Source organism: Peromyscus californicus, unplaced genomic scaffold, assembly GCF_007827085.1.
Source record: "Peromyscus californicus insignis strain IS unplaced genomic scaffold, ASM782708v3 Scaffold_10__1_contigs__length_136768540, whole genome shotgun sequence".
Lineage (NCBI taxonomy): Eukaryota > Metazoa > Chordata > Mammalia > Rodentia > Cricetidae > Peromyscus > Peromyscus californicus.
Window position 1 is genome coordinate 68,988,200 of NW_026294391.1, and position 12,758 is coordinate 69,000,957.

Consider the following 12,758-nt stretch of genomic DNA (forward strand, 5'->3'; position numbering starts at 1 on the left):
ATCATATGTTTTATTTTATAAAACTATTATTATAAAAGTTCAAATTTATGTAATGCCATAGAACTCATAAATATAAGGCCTATGATTAAAAGTGAATATTTTCCTATGTTTTTAAACAGATCATGAGCTAATTATGTAATATATAATTTATTTAATGATATGAAATCCATATCACGGTGACATGAAATATACTGGAATTAAACAGAATGAAAAAGGTTGTTCAAAAGTATATGTGTTCCAACATAAAATGCTGTTCTTAGCATGTTATTGGTTACAGTCAATGTCAAACCTACCTGAACTATACTGCACAATGTATAACATGCAATTTATATACTATAAAAGCTTGCTTCCTGAATATAATTGCTAATTATCAAATCAATATCACTTGAAAACTAAATTGCAAAAGGAAAACAAATTGAAGGAATAGATTCTTAATAAATTTTCAAGTTTATTAAGTAAACCAATTTTTATTAGTTGTATGTTGGAAATAAAACTAGTAATCTATAGAAAAATTCAAATTATTTTAAATTTTAATATATTTGGTAGTTCTATAATAATGGAAATTTCTATGAAAACATATTGATAATTCTTCTCACCTTATTTTCTTGTAGTGATAATTCTGTGGGTTTTTTCATATATTATATTTTATTTATTTTTTCATACATTTTATTCTGAGGTAGTTGGTTATAGTAAAAATTATATTTTAACAAGTACACCAAAACTTTGAAAAGTTCTAGTAACAAAAAATCTGCTTGGGAGAAATACAGTTGCTAATAATGCATTACAAATATGTATTGTGCTTTATCAACTAAAATATTATTATCTTAAATTATAGCAACAACACATCAGAAATCAAAATTCTGTGAGACTTTCAATTTAGATTAGGATTTTGTGTTTCACCTCATTAAATAAGAAAATGAAAATGCATTTGTTTATAGCTTTTCATGACATAGCAGACTTCAGATTTATTCAGCCTTGCACTATATACCACATTATTTTATCCATATTCATTATATACATTTCTACAAATTCATTGTAAATACTATGGATTCAATAAATTTACGTGAAACTTCACATTATTTTGTTATAACTGATTATTTTATGACTTGTGCTTTCTGATATCAAAACACTTAGAGAACTGATATTATAAAAGCAAGGCAAGTGCCTGTTCTTTATGCTTTGTGTATCCATAATAGCAATGTTTCAGAATTCTGGTCCTGCAACTATATGAGTAAGTAACCATGAACAAATCATTTTTTTCCAGAATTACTTTTACTTTTCTTAAGATAAAATAACACAAAATATTGGTGTGATGATAACCTATTCATTGAAAAATATTAATTATATATTTATAGATATGAAGGCTGCTTCTGATAACTATTTTGTTGAGTCTTTGTGGTTATTTTCTATATTTCTTTGCTTTTCATAATAGATATATTTTTCACATGTTTTAAACCATATTATATGAGTTCTAAAATTTTTAAGTGAATATTATTTGGAAGATTGTAACACAAATCTTAAAAGGTCTTATTAAATAAAAATCCAGAGCCAGATATAGGGGTGAAAACCTGAGAAATCAGAGGAATAGTAAAATCCACGAGCCAACCTCACCTCACCAATACCTCAGTCTCCAAAGAGATCTCTTCCTGTATACCCACGTCTATATGCCTTTCTGTTTTGCTATATGATTTGCTCTCTCTGTCTAGCTACATCACTTCCTCTTCCTGCCCAGCTCTGTCAATTCCTGTCTATCTGTACAGACCTCCAGACCTCCATGGTTAATTAATGTTGGAATTTAAGGCATGTGCCACCATGCCTGGCTCTGTTCCCAGTGTGGCCTTGAACTCTCAGAGATCCAGACAGATCCCTGCCCCTCCCCCTCCGAGTGATAGGATTAAAGGTATGTGCTACCATTGCCTGACTTCTATGCTTAATATAGTGGCTGGCTTTTTCCTCTGATCCTCAGATAAATTTTGTTGGGGGACACAGATAAAATATCACCACAGAAGATTTAGGTCAAAACGAATGTTCTTTACCTTCCTATAAATGCACTGCCTTCTTCCCTTATTCTACATTGTTTCTTTGCTCCTTTATTATCAAGTGATGTCATATTATTTATGTGCTTAATTGCTGCTTCAGTCTCTGTGAGTTTATTGGAGCCCAGCTTAGTTGGTCCAGAGAGACTTGTTCTGGTGTCCTCCATCCCTCTGGCTTTTACATTCTTTCCAGAAGCCTCATCTTCTGTGTGGTTCCCTGAGCTCTGAAGTGAGGGACTGGATGGGGACATCCCACTTAGAGCTGTATGTTCCAAGGTGTCTATCTCTGGATAGTATCTGGCTGTGGGTCTCTGTATTTGTTCCTATCTAGTCTAATCTCTTTGGTGTTCTGATTGTTTCTTGTTCCTTTATAGGCATCTTCTTTAAGTTAGAAAATTTTACTTCTATGACTTTATTGAAAGCATTTTCTGGAAATTTGAGGTGGGTTTCTTTTTCCTCTATTACTATTACTCTTAGTTTTGGTCTTTTCATAGTGTCCCAGGCTTCCTGGGTGTTTTGCATCAGGAACATTTTGAATTAAACATTTTCCTTGCCAGTGTATCTGCCTCTTCAATCATATTTTCAATGCCTGAGATTCTTTTTTCCATCTCTTGTATTCTGTTGGTGAAGCTTGCCTCTGTAGTTCCTGTTCACTTACCTAGATTTTTTATTTCTAGAATTCCCTCAGTTGGGTTTTCTTTATTGTTTCTATTTCCATCTTGAACCATTTTTATTGATTTTCTTACACTGTCTGTTTGTTTTCTTAGATTTCTTTTAGTTTGTTTGTTTTTTTGTTTTGTTGCTGTTGTTTTTCAAGACAGGGTTTCTCTATGTAGCCCTGGCTGTCCTGGAACTAGTTCTGTGGGACCAGGCTGGCCTCAAACTCACAAATATTGGCCTGCCTCTGCCTCTCGAGTGCTGAGATTAAAGACATGCTCTATCACCACCAGGCTTTCCTGGATTTCTTTAAGGGAATTATTAATTTCCTCTTTAAGGACATCTATCATCTTCTTAAAGGCATTCTAAGGTCTTTTTCTTGTGCTTCCACTATGTTGGAATACCCAGCCTGCAGTGGTTAGATAGCTGGGCTTTAGTGAAGACATATTGCCCTTGTTGTTGTTGACTGTGCTTTTGTGTTGAATACTAGGCATCCTGGATTGGGTTTCTTATAGTCCTAGATGCTGATTTCTGGATTTGTCTTCATTGGTTGGGTGATTTGTTCCTTGGTTTCTATTTCCATTCTGAATTTTTGGATAGTGTAATGCCTCTGTCTTTCCTGTTTCCCAGGCCCTGCCCACCTGGTGTGTTCCAAGTGAATGCATGCTGGTGTTGGAGGGTGGAATACTGGAATGAGTTGGGCGAAGGCAGGTTCAAGGAGATCTTTGTGATTCCCTGGGGATGGGGTCAGAGAGGAAAGGGACACTTCAGCAGGTTTTTTGATATAGAGATGGGGGTGAAACTGGGGGATTGGGTCTGAGGGAGAAGAAGGATTTTTTTCTTAATTTATACTCTTTAGATTTTGTAATATTTTTACTTTTGCACCATTGGGGTCAGATATATTTGACAATGTTGCTTAAGAATTTTATGCAGCCTCATAAACACATATTGAAATTTAATACATGAACAAATCCCCTGAGGGCATTTTTATACAGTTTAGGATTCAGCATACCTGGTAAGAAGGGTAAATCTAATAAATTCCACCATAGTAACATGATTAGTTTTGTGTAACAAATGTCTAACAGATGGCAATTTCCACAAATATGTTCTCCATTTCTGGAATATATAATTATATGCCCACTCAAATACACAAATTAACATTCATTTATACTTATCTTATTAATTTAATAATTTAAATCTTCAAGATATTTGTATCATTATATATATAAAAAATGTGCTGTGGTCTTTATAAATTTGATTTTGTAAATTTCAGTCTTATTAAATTTATATTCTCTAACGTTTACTATCATGCAGAATATAAAGAATTATCTTTCATGTTTTTGTGAAATGTGCAGTTCAATAGTATACCACGTTCTATAATGTCTCATGTAATTTTCTCCTCAATGTATTCTGACATAATGATTATCCTTACCTTTGCTTTTGTTAGAATTTGCCATGTATTATCTTGAAGTTTCTTTTAATTATATTTATATTATTTGTATATAGATAACATGATTCATATATATGTGTATATGTATATATATTTAGATTCATATATGCGTGTATACACATATATACACATATATACAACATTTAAGTTTAGTGATACATACATATATATAATATTTTGTATGCTTGTGGGTGTACTTCTATTGCTTATTTCCAACTCACATATCAAAGTGTATTTTACAAAGGTGATAGTTATACTAAAAAAATAAATGAAGGAGAAAATGTCAAAAGAAAAAAATTATATATGAATATGTATATGCATATAAGATTGTCTTAAAATTGTGTTGCTGTGGTGAAGCACATGACAAAATGAATTAAGATTTATTTTTACACATGGTTTCAGGAGTTTTAGTCTATGGTCAGCTGTCTACATTGTTTGTAGGCCTATGAAAAGACAGAAAGCTCCTAGTAAAGTGGCATGATGGATGAAAATTGATCACCTTATAAATTAACATAAGCCCCCAGTGGTCTATTTCCTTTAACCAGCTGCATCTCCCACTTTCTATGTCCTATCATGCATAACATCAAATTGTGAGATCAGAACCCATATAAGACCATCACTTCCCAAATATGCCATCTCTACCCATCACTTTGTATACCAGACTCAGCACATATCATATCATACAAAATATTATATATATATATATGTATATGTATCACTAAACTTAAATGTTGTATATATGTGTATATATGTATATACACATCTCTAATATATCAATTATGTTAGAAAAATCTATTAATAGAAAAATTATAAAAAGTATCATCCAGAATATCAACAATGGTGCCTAATTGCTCTTTTAATTTTCAATTACTATTAGAATTTATAATGTCTATGCTGTTATATTCATTGTCTTAGTTAGGGTTTCTATTGCTGTGAAGAGACACCAGGACCACAGTACTCATGTAAAGGAAAACGTTTAATTCAGGCTGGCTTACAGTTTCAGAGGTTTAGTCCATTAGCTTCATGGTGACATCCAGACAGACATGGTGCTAGAGAAGTAGCTGATAATTCTCCATCTTGCAGGCAACAGGAAGTGGTCTGACTTGCTGGGTATGACTTTATCATATATAAGACCTCAAAGACCACCTACACAGTGATACACTTCCTCCAACAAGGCCACACCTCCTAATAGTGTCACTCCTTCTGGGAGCCATTTTCTTTCAAACCACCATAATCATGTATAGTTATTCTTAGCTTTACTTACTGTCATGATTGATATGTTTTCACTGCTGCATCATAGCATGGAGCACAGTGACTGAAATAGTAGACGATGTATAATGAGAAAAATCTATTTTTTCATTTATTTAGAATGTTACCAATTTTGTTGGTGATTCTGGTGGGTTTTTGTTTGATGTTTGTTTTGGGTTTTTGAAGACAGGGTTCCTCTGTGTAGCCTTGGCTGTCCTGGAACTTTCTCTGTAGACCAGGCTGGCCTTGAACTCACAAAGATCTACCTGCTTTTGCCTCCTAAGTGCTAGGATTAAAGGTATGTGCCACCATTGACATGAAGAAGTTATCAATTTTAATTAAATTGGAATAGCACATTGTTGTTTCATTTTCCCTTTAAAAAAATTAAAGTGGAAAATGTTGGATAATGGATTTTAAGGAGTCAATGGAAAGCAGTTGACAACAGTTTTCTTTGTTTTGTTTCATTTTTTGTCTTTTGACAGTTAATCTTCTTTATTACCTGTCATTCAGTTGGAGAAATTCTCAAAGAAAGAACTTTGCAATGTTATCCTGGTTCTGGAATAGTCTTTCTTGGAACCTGTACTGTCTGCTTTTGTGTCAACTTGACACAAGCTATTGGTGTCAGAGAGGAGGGAGCCTTGATTGAGGAAATGTGTCCATGAGATCCACCTGTAAGGCATCTTCTCAATTAGTGATAAATGAGGTAGGGCACAGCCCATTGTGGGTGTTGCTATCTCTAGGTTCTATAAGAAAATAGGTTGAGCAAGCCATAGGAAGCAAGCCAGTAAGCAGCTCCCCTCCATGGCTCTGCATCAGGTTCCTGCTCTGTTTGGATTCATGTCCTGGACTTCCTTCAGTGATGAACAGCAATGCTGATGTGTAAGCCAAATAAACCCTTTGTCCTAACTTGCTTTTTGGTTATGACATTTTGTTGCATCAATAGGAACCATAACCTAGAAGGAACCCAAGCTCTAATATGAGCTACAACAAACAGAAAATGGTAATAGAGACTTGTTGCTGGGAATGTCTTTCTGTATGCTGTGAAAGTGTTGCTCTGATTGATTGAGAAATAAAATGCTGATTGGCCAGTAGCCAGGCAGGAAGTATAGTGTAGGCAGGATAAGGAGAGAGGAGAATTCTGGGAAGTGGAAGGCTGAGTCAGGAGATGCTGCCAGCTGCTGCCTCCATGAGAAGCAAGATGTAAAGGCAGAACTAGGAAAAGGTACCAAGCCACATGGCTAAACATAAATAAGAATTATCGGTTAATTTAAGTGTAAGATCTAGCTAGCAAGAAGCCTAATCCATTAGGCCAAACAGTTTTAATTAATATAAGTGTCTGTGTGTTTATTTGGGTCTGAGCGGCTGTGAGCCTGAGTGGGACTGGAGAAAACTCCAGCTACAACCTGGGATAAAGATTCATGGAGCATTTGCTTGAGTGCTATAGTCACTAACTTTGTATCTGATTAGAATATGAGTTTGCAAGTGATAACATCTGTCACTACCACTGGCTTCTGAGTCTTGTTATTTTCTGATAGCATTACAGCTAGAGGAAATTTTTTTCTTTGGATGTAACAAAACTTTATTTTGAAAAGATCTAAATTATAATAAAATAAGAAATTGAATTGTTGTAGTACTTTCATTGGCCAGGGATTATCTTTGTGATTAGGTATGGAATTATGAGGAGATGCTCCAATGAAAATAGTAGGTTCCATACATTTTCTGGATATTTGCAGAAACATGATAATTTCCTCTTTATAATCTTAATCAATTAATTCCAAAGATTTTTGTCTTTCTTTTTCATTATCTGCCATTAATAGCACAAATGATAAAATAATATTATTAGTTTCAAAATTAAAATGAGCCCATGGTTGAGATACAAAAAGCCAAAATTTCCTAAATCTGTCACAATAATAGACTCACTTCTACTTTCAATCCTTAATTCTATTATTTCTGCATTGTAATACTACATACTGATTTATTACTTAAATATGACTACCTTATCTCATTCACACTAAACATCCTGAGTTGTGGTGAGCATGTTGAACTTAGACAGTTTTGTACTTGACTTTGCTGTCCTTTTATTAGACTACCTGCTTCTGTTCACTTTGGCATACTTATTGTTTTCCTTCTTCAGCTCATATTCAAGCATTCATGTTGGCGAGACTTTATAGGTGTAACTTCTGACATTCCAGAGAGAAACAGTCTCACAGCAAATTCCCTGTTCTGGACTTTTACAATCTTCCTACATTCACTACCACAAGAATTCTTGAAACTTAGGTTCAGTAAATACACTGTAGATATATCCATTGTTACAGGGCTCCACAACTTTGAATTTTGATTGGCTGTAGTTTTCTGTAGGGATCTCTGTCTGTCAAAAAGGGACATTTACTTGATAAGGAATGAGGAGTACACTTATCTGTGTGTATAAGGACAAATATTTAGAAAATATTTAGGGATTATGCTTGGTTATTAAAGTGGAAGTTGTAGATTTTCCTCCAAGACCCATGACTTCACTAGCCCTGGGTAGTTTGCTAGGTTTCTAGTATGAGGAATGATTTCTCTCTTGTACTGGTCTTAAGTTCAGTTAGAGAGCTTTTGATTACTGCCAAGGTACATGTACTACTACTACATGCTTAGGGTTATTATGCCATGATATATTTGCTGTGTTTCATAACCACCATAGATGGTGGGACTATTGGTTGTTTCTCTCCTTTGGAAGCTTGCAAGGTGCCTTCTGGTACCATGAAAGCTAGTTCGTAGTAGGGAGACATTCAGGTCATTTCCAGCTCAGGGACCTCTAGGCCCTGTGTCTGAAGTACCTTTTCAGCTTAAAGACTTAACTTCCAACTCTGGGAGGTAAGAAAGGGCAGCAACAATTGTAATGTTTGGGGAGTCTCATGGACAATTCTGACCAACAACTCAAAAGAGGGTTTCTCATGCCTGGTGTTGGGGTTTTTGTTAGATGGTCTTTGGTTTTCAGTGGAAAAATTGTCAGCCCAGAGGAGGGACTTACATTTAAACTGTAATTGTGTATTTATACATAGACGTGTGTATTATAGTGTTTTTATGTAGATAGTTAATATTATGATTCCTCATGATGTTTTAAGACATCCTTAGTGTTATTTTACCCACCACTCTCCAAATACAGAAGAATCTGCATTTCTGAAGAATCAAGAGAAATGGTTAATTGGCTATTAGGATCTTATAATAACTACAAAGGGGAAATATTTTTAAGATTTGTTCGTATTACTGCAACATTATTTCTGAATCTTATTGATTTCTTTAGAGACTTTGAGTAGTGCCTACTCTACCGGGTAGGTTTCACACCCGCCCCCTCTGTTTCTACTCAGAAAAGGGCAGGCCTATCATGAATTTCGACAAATCATAGCATATCAAGTTGCAATAAGACTAAGCAATTTGCCTTGTATTAAGGCTGGACCAGGCAACCCAGTATGAGGAATAGGGTTTCAAAAGCTAGCAAAAGAGAGACATCCTCTGCTCCCACTGTTAGGAGTCTGATAAGAAGACCAAGCTATACAACTGTCACATTTATGCAGAGGCTCCCTAGATGTCAGTTCAGTTTCTGTGAGCTCCTAGTTAGTTAAGCTATGGGTTTTCTTTGATGAGACCAGATTAGTTGAGTCTGTGAGGTGTTTTTGTTTTGTTTTGTTTTGTTTTGTTTTTTGGTGATGTCCTTGACCCCTCTGGTTCCTACAATCCTTCCTCCCTCTCTTCAGCAGGATTCCCTGAGCTCAGCCTAATGTTTCTCTGTGGGTCTCTGTATCTGTTTCCGTCAGTTACTGGATGAAGGCTCTCTGTTGACAATAGTACTGAAAATCAGTGGGAAACCCCATTAGCTTACATATTAGATCTTAAGACTTGATTTTGAGTTTCCTTTTTTCCCTAGAGGGCTTGCTTCTACTCCTCAGGACTTGATTTAAGATGAATTGGATCCATCATGAGTGATAAAAGTTGAGTAATTTCCCATGCTGCACATTGGATATCTTACTCCTTAATATTGTTTCAGTATACTACATACTTAGTGAATCCCTTTTCTAAATGAATTTTCTCTAAAATGGAAATTTTTATATGATTAACACCAGTGAAACACTTGCCATTCAAAAGTTTGTCAATGATCTTCCAGGTTTTTTTCAACTTAGAAATGCAAGAAATTACCAAATTGAAGTATTTACTGAACTTTAACCACGCTTCTCATTTTTGAAATTATTTTCAGTATCTGAATGCTACTTCTTCGTTTGACAACTGTGATAGTTAATCTTTATTTGAACTTGACCAAAGTTAGCATCACAATGGAAACACAGTTATGGGTATGTCCATGAGGGTGTTTCCAAAATGGCTTAACTGAGGAAAGAAGATTCATCCTGAATGTGTTGGCATTACATAGGCTTGAGTCCCAGACTGTTTAAAATTAAGAAAATTAACTGAGTGCTAGCATTCACTTTTTTCTGCTTCCTGACTATCGATGGAATGTAACTATTTAATGCTTTTGCTGCCATTATAATGGACTGTAAACTCAAGCTCTGAGCCAACATAAACCTTTCATTAATTTGCCTTCGTCACATATTTGGTTATAGCAATAAAATACATAATGCAGAAAATTGGTACCCTGAGTGATGCCATTGCGGTGATAAACCTAATCATATGGTACTAAATAAACCTTTGAAATACATTTGTGGGAGAAATACAGAATTTATAGAGTCAAACAAGAAAAACCCCACAACCATGTAAGCAGAGATGAACTGACATTTCTGGTGAGGTTTTTCCAAAAAAATTCAAACGTAAGATTCCCAGATTATAAGAATTTAGAGGGATCTTGCTCCAGACTTCCCTTTTACAACACTGGTTCCCTGCTAGCCCCACCGGGAAGGATCCCCTTCTCCAAGACCCCTGGCAGACCCTGCAGTCTCCACGCCCTGCCCCCACGCCCATCCGCCTGAGCCCCAAGCCTCTTCCTGAGACTTAGAGGCCGGCCCCCAGCTCCCATCTTGCTCCGGACTTCCCTTTTGGAACACTGACTTCCCTTTTGGAACACTGATCTGTCTGAACCAAGTGTGCGGATAAGGCCAAGAACGAACCACAAGGAGATGGGCAGACGTCAAGGCAGAAACATATACAACAAAATGAATAGCAATACAGCATCACCAGGCCCTAACCCTCCTCCAACACCTAGACCTGAACATCAGAAATTGGAAGAAGCAGAAGAAAACAGCCTTATGAATGACATCATGAAGAAGCTAGAGGCTTGTGTAGAGGAAAAGACAAAAAAATGTGAAGAACGCTGTAAACAACTAGAGGAAAGGGCAAACAAATTAGAAGAAATCAACAAAGTCCTGGAAGAAAACAATAAAATACTGAGAGAAAATCAAGAAAAATCAATGAAACAAATGAAGGAAACAGTCCAAGACCTGAAAAGGGAAATAGAAAAAATGAAGAAGACACAAACAGAGGGAATGCTGGAAATAGAAAATCTGAGAAAACGATTGGGAACTTCAGATGCAAGTATAATCAACAGAATGCAAGAGATGGAAGAGAGGATCTCTAGCGTTGAAGATATACTAGGAGAAATACATTCATCAGTCAAAGAAAACACTAAAGCCAACAAAGTCATGAACCAAAATGTCCAAGAAATTTGGGACACCATGAAAAGACCAAACCTAAGAATAATAGGGGTCGAAGAAGGAGAAGAATACCAACTCAAGGGCACAGAAAATATATTCAACAAGATCATAGAAGAAAACTTTCCCAACTTAAAGAAGGAAATGCCTATGAAGATACAAGAAGCTTATAGAACACCAAACAGACTAGACCCCCAAAAAAAGTCCCCTCGCCACATAATAGTTAAACAACTAAACGTACAGAATAAAGAAAGAATATTAAGAGCAGCAAAGGAAAAAGGCCAAGTGACATATAAAGGCAAACCCATCAGAATAACACCCGATTTCTCAATGGAGACTTTGAAAGCCAGAAGAACCTGGACAGATGTAATGCAGACACTAAGAGACCATGGATGCCAGCCTAGACTAATATACCCAGCAAAACTTTCAATCACCATAGATGGAGTGAACAAGACATTCCATGACAAAGCCAGATTTAAACAATACTTATCCACAAACCCAGCCCTACAGAAAGCACTAGAAGGAAAATTCCAACCTAAGGAACTCAGATACACCCTCGAAAACACAGGCAACAGATAAAGCCACAGCAGTAAACCCCAACTTTTAGAAGTACTCACACATCACCACCAAAAAATAACAGGAATGAACAATCACTGGTCATTAATTTCCCTCAATATCAATGGACTTAATTCACCTATAAAAAGACATAGGCTTACAGAATGGATACGAAAGCAGGACCTATCTTTCTGCTGCATACAAGAAACACATCTCAAATTCAAAGATAGACACTACCTAAAAATAAAAGGCTGGGAAAAGACTTTCCAATCAAACGGTCTTAAGAAACAAGCAGGTGTAGCCATCCTGATATCCAGCAAAATAGAGTTCAAACTAAAATCAATCAAAAGAGATCAAGAAGGGCATTACATACTCATCACAGGAAAGATCCACCAAGATGAAGTCTCAATTCTGAATATTTATGCCCCAAACACAAGGGCACCCACATATGTAAAAGAAACATTACTAAAGCTTAAATCACATATAAAACCCCACACATTAATAGTGGGAGACCTCAACACCCCACTTTCACCACTGGACAGATCTCCCAAATTGAAACTTAACAGAGAAATAAAGGACTTAACTGATGTCATGACTCAAATGGACTTAATCGATATCTACAGAACATTCCATCCTAACAAAAAAGAATATACCTTCTTCTCAGCGCCCCATGGAACCTTCTCTAAAATTTACCACATACTTGGCCACAAAACAAATCTAAACAGATACAAAACAATTGGAATAACCTCCTGTGTTCTATCAGACCACCATGGTCTAAAGTTGGATTTCAACAACAACAAAAACTACAGAAAACCTGCAATCTCATGGAAACTGAATAATACCCAACTGAATCACCAATGGGTTAAGGAAGAAATAAAGAAAGAAATTAAAGACTTCCTAGAGATCAATGAAAATGAAGACACCACATATCCAAATTTATGGAACACTATGAAAGCAGTACTAAGAGGGAAATTCATAGCACTAAATGCCCACATAAATAAGTTGGAGAAATCTCACACTAGTGACTTAACAGCATACCTGAAAGCTCTAGAACAAGAAGAAGCACAGTCTCCCAGGAAAAATAGACGCCAGGAAATTATCAAAGTGAGAGCTGAAATCAATAAAATAGAAACAAAGAGAACAATACAAAAAATTAATGAAACAAAGAGTTGGTTC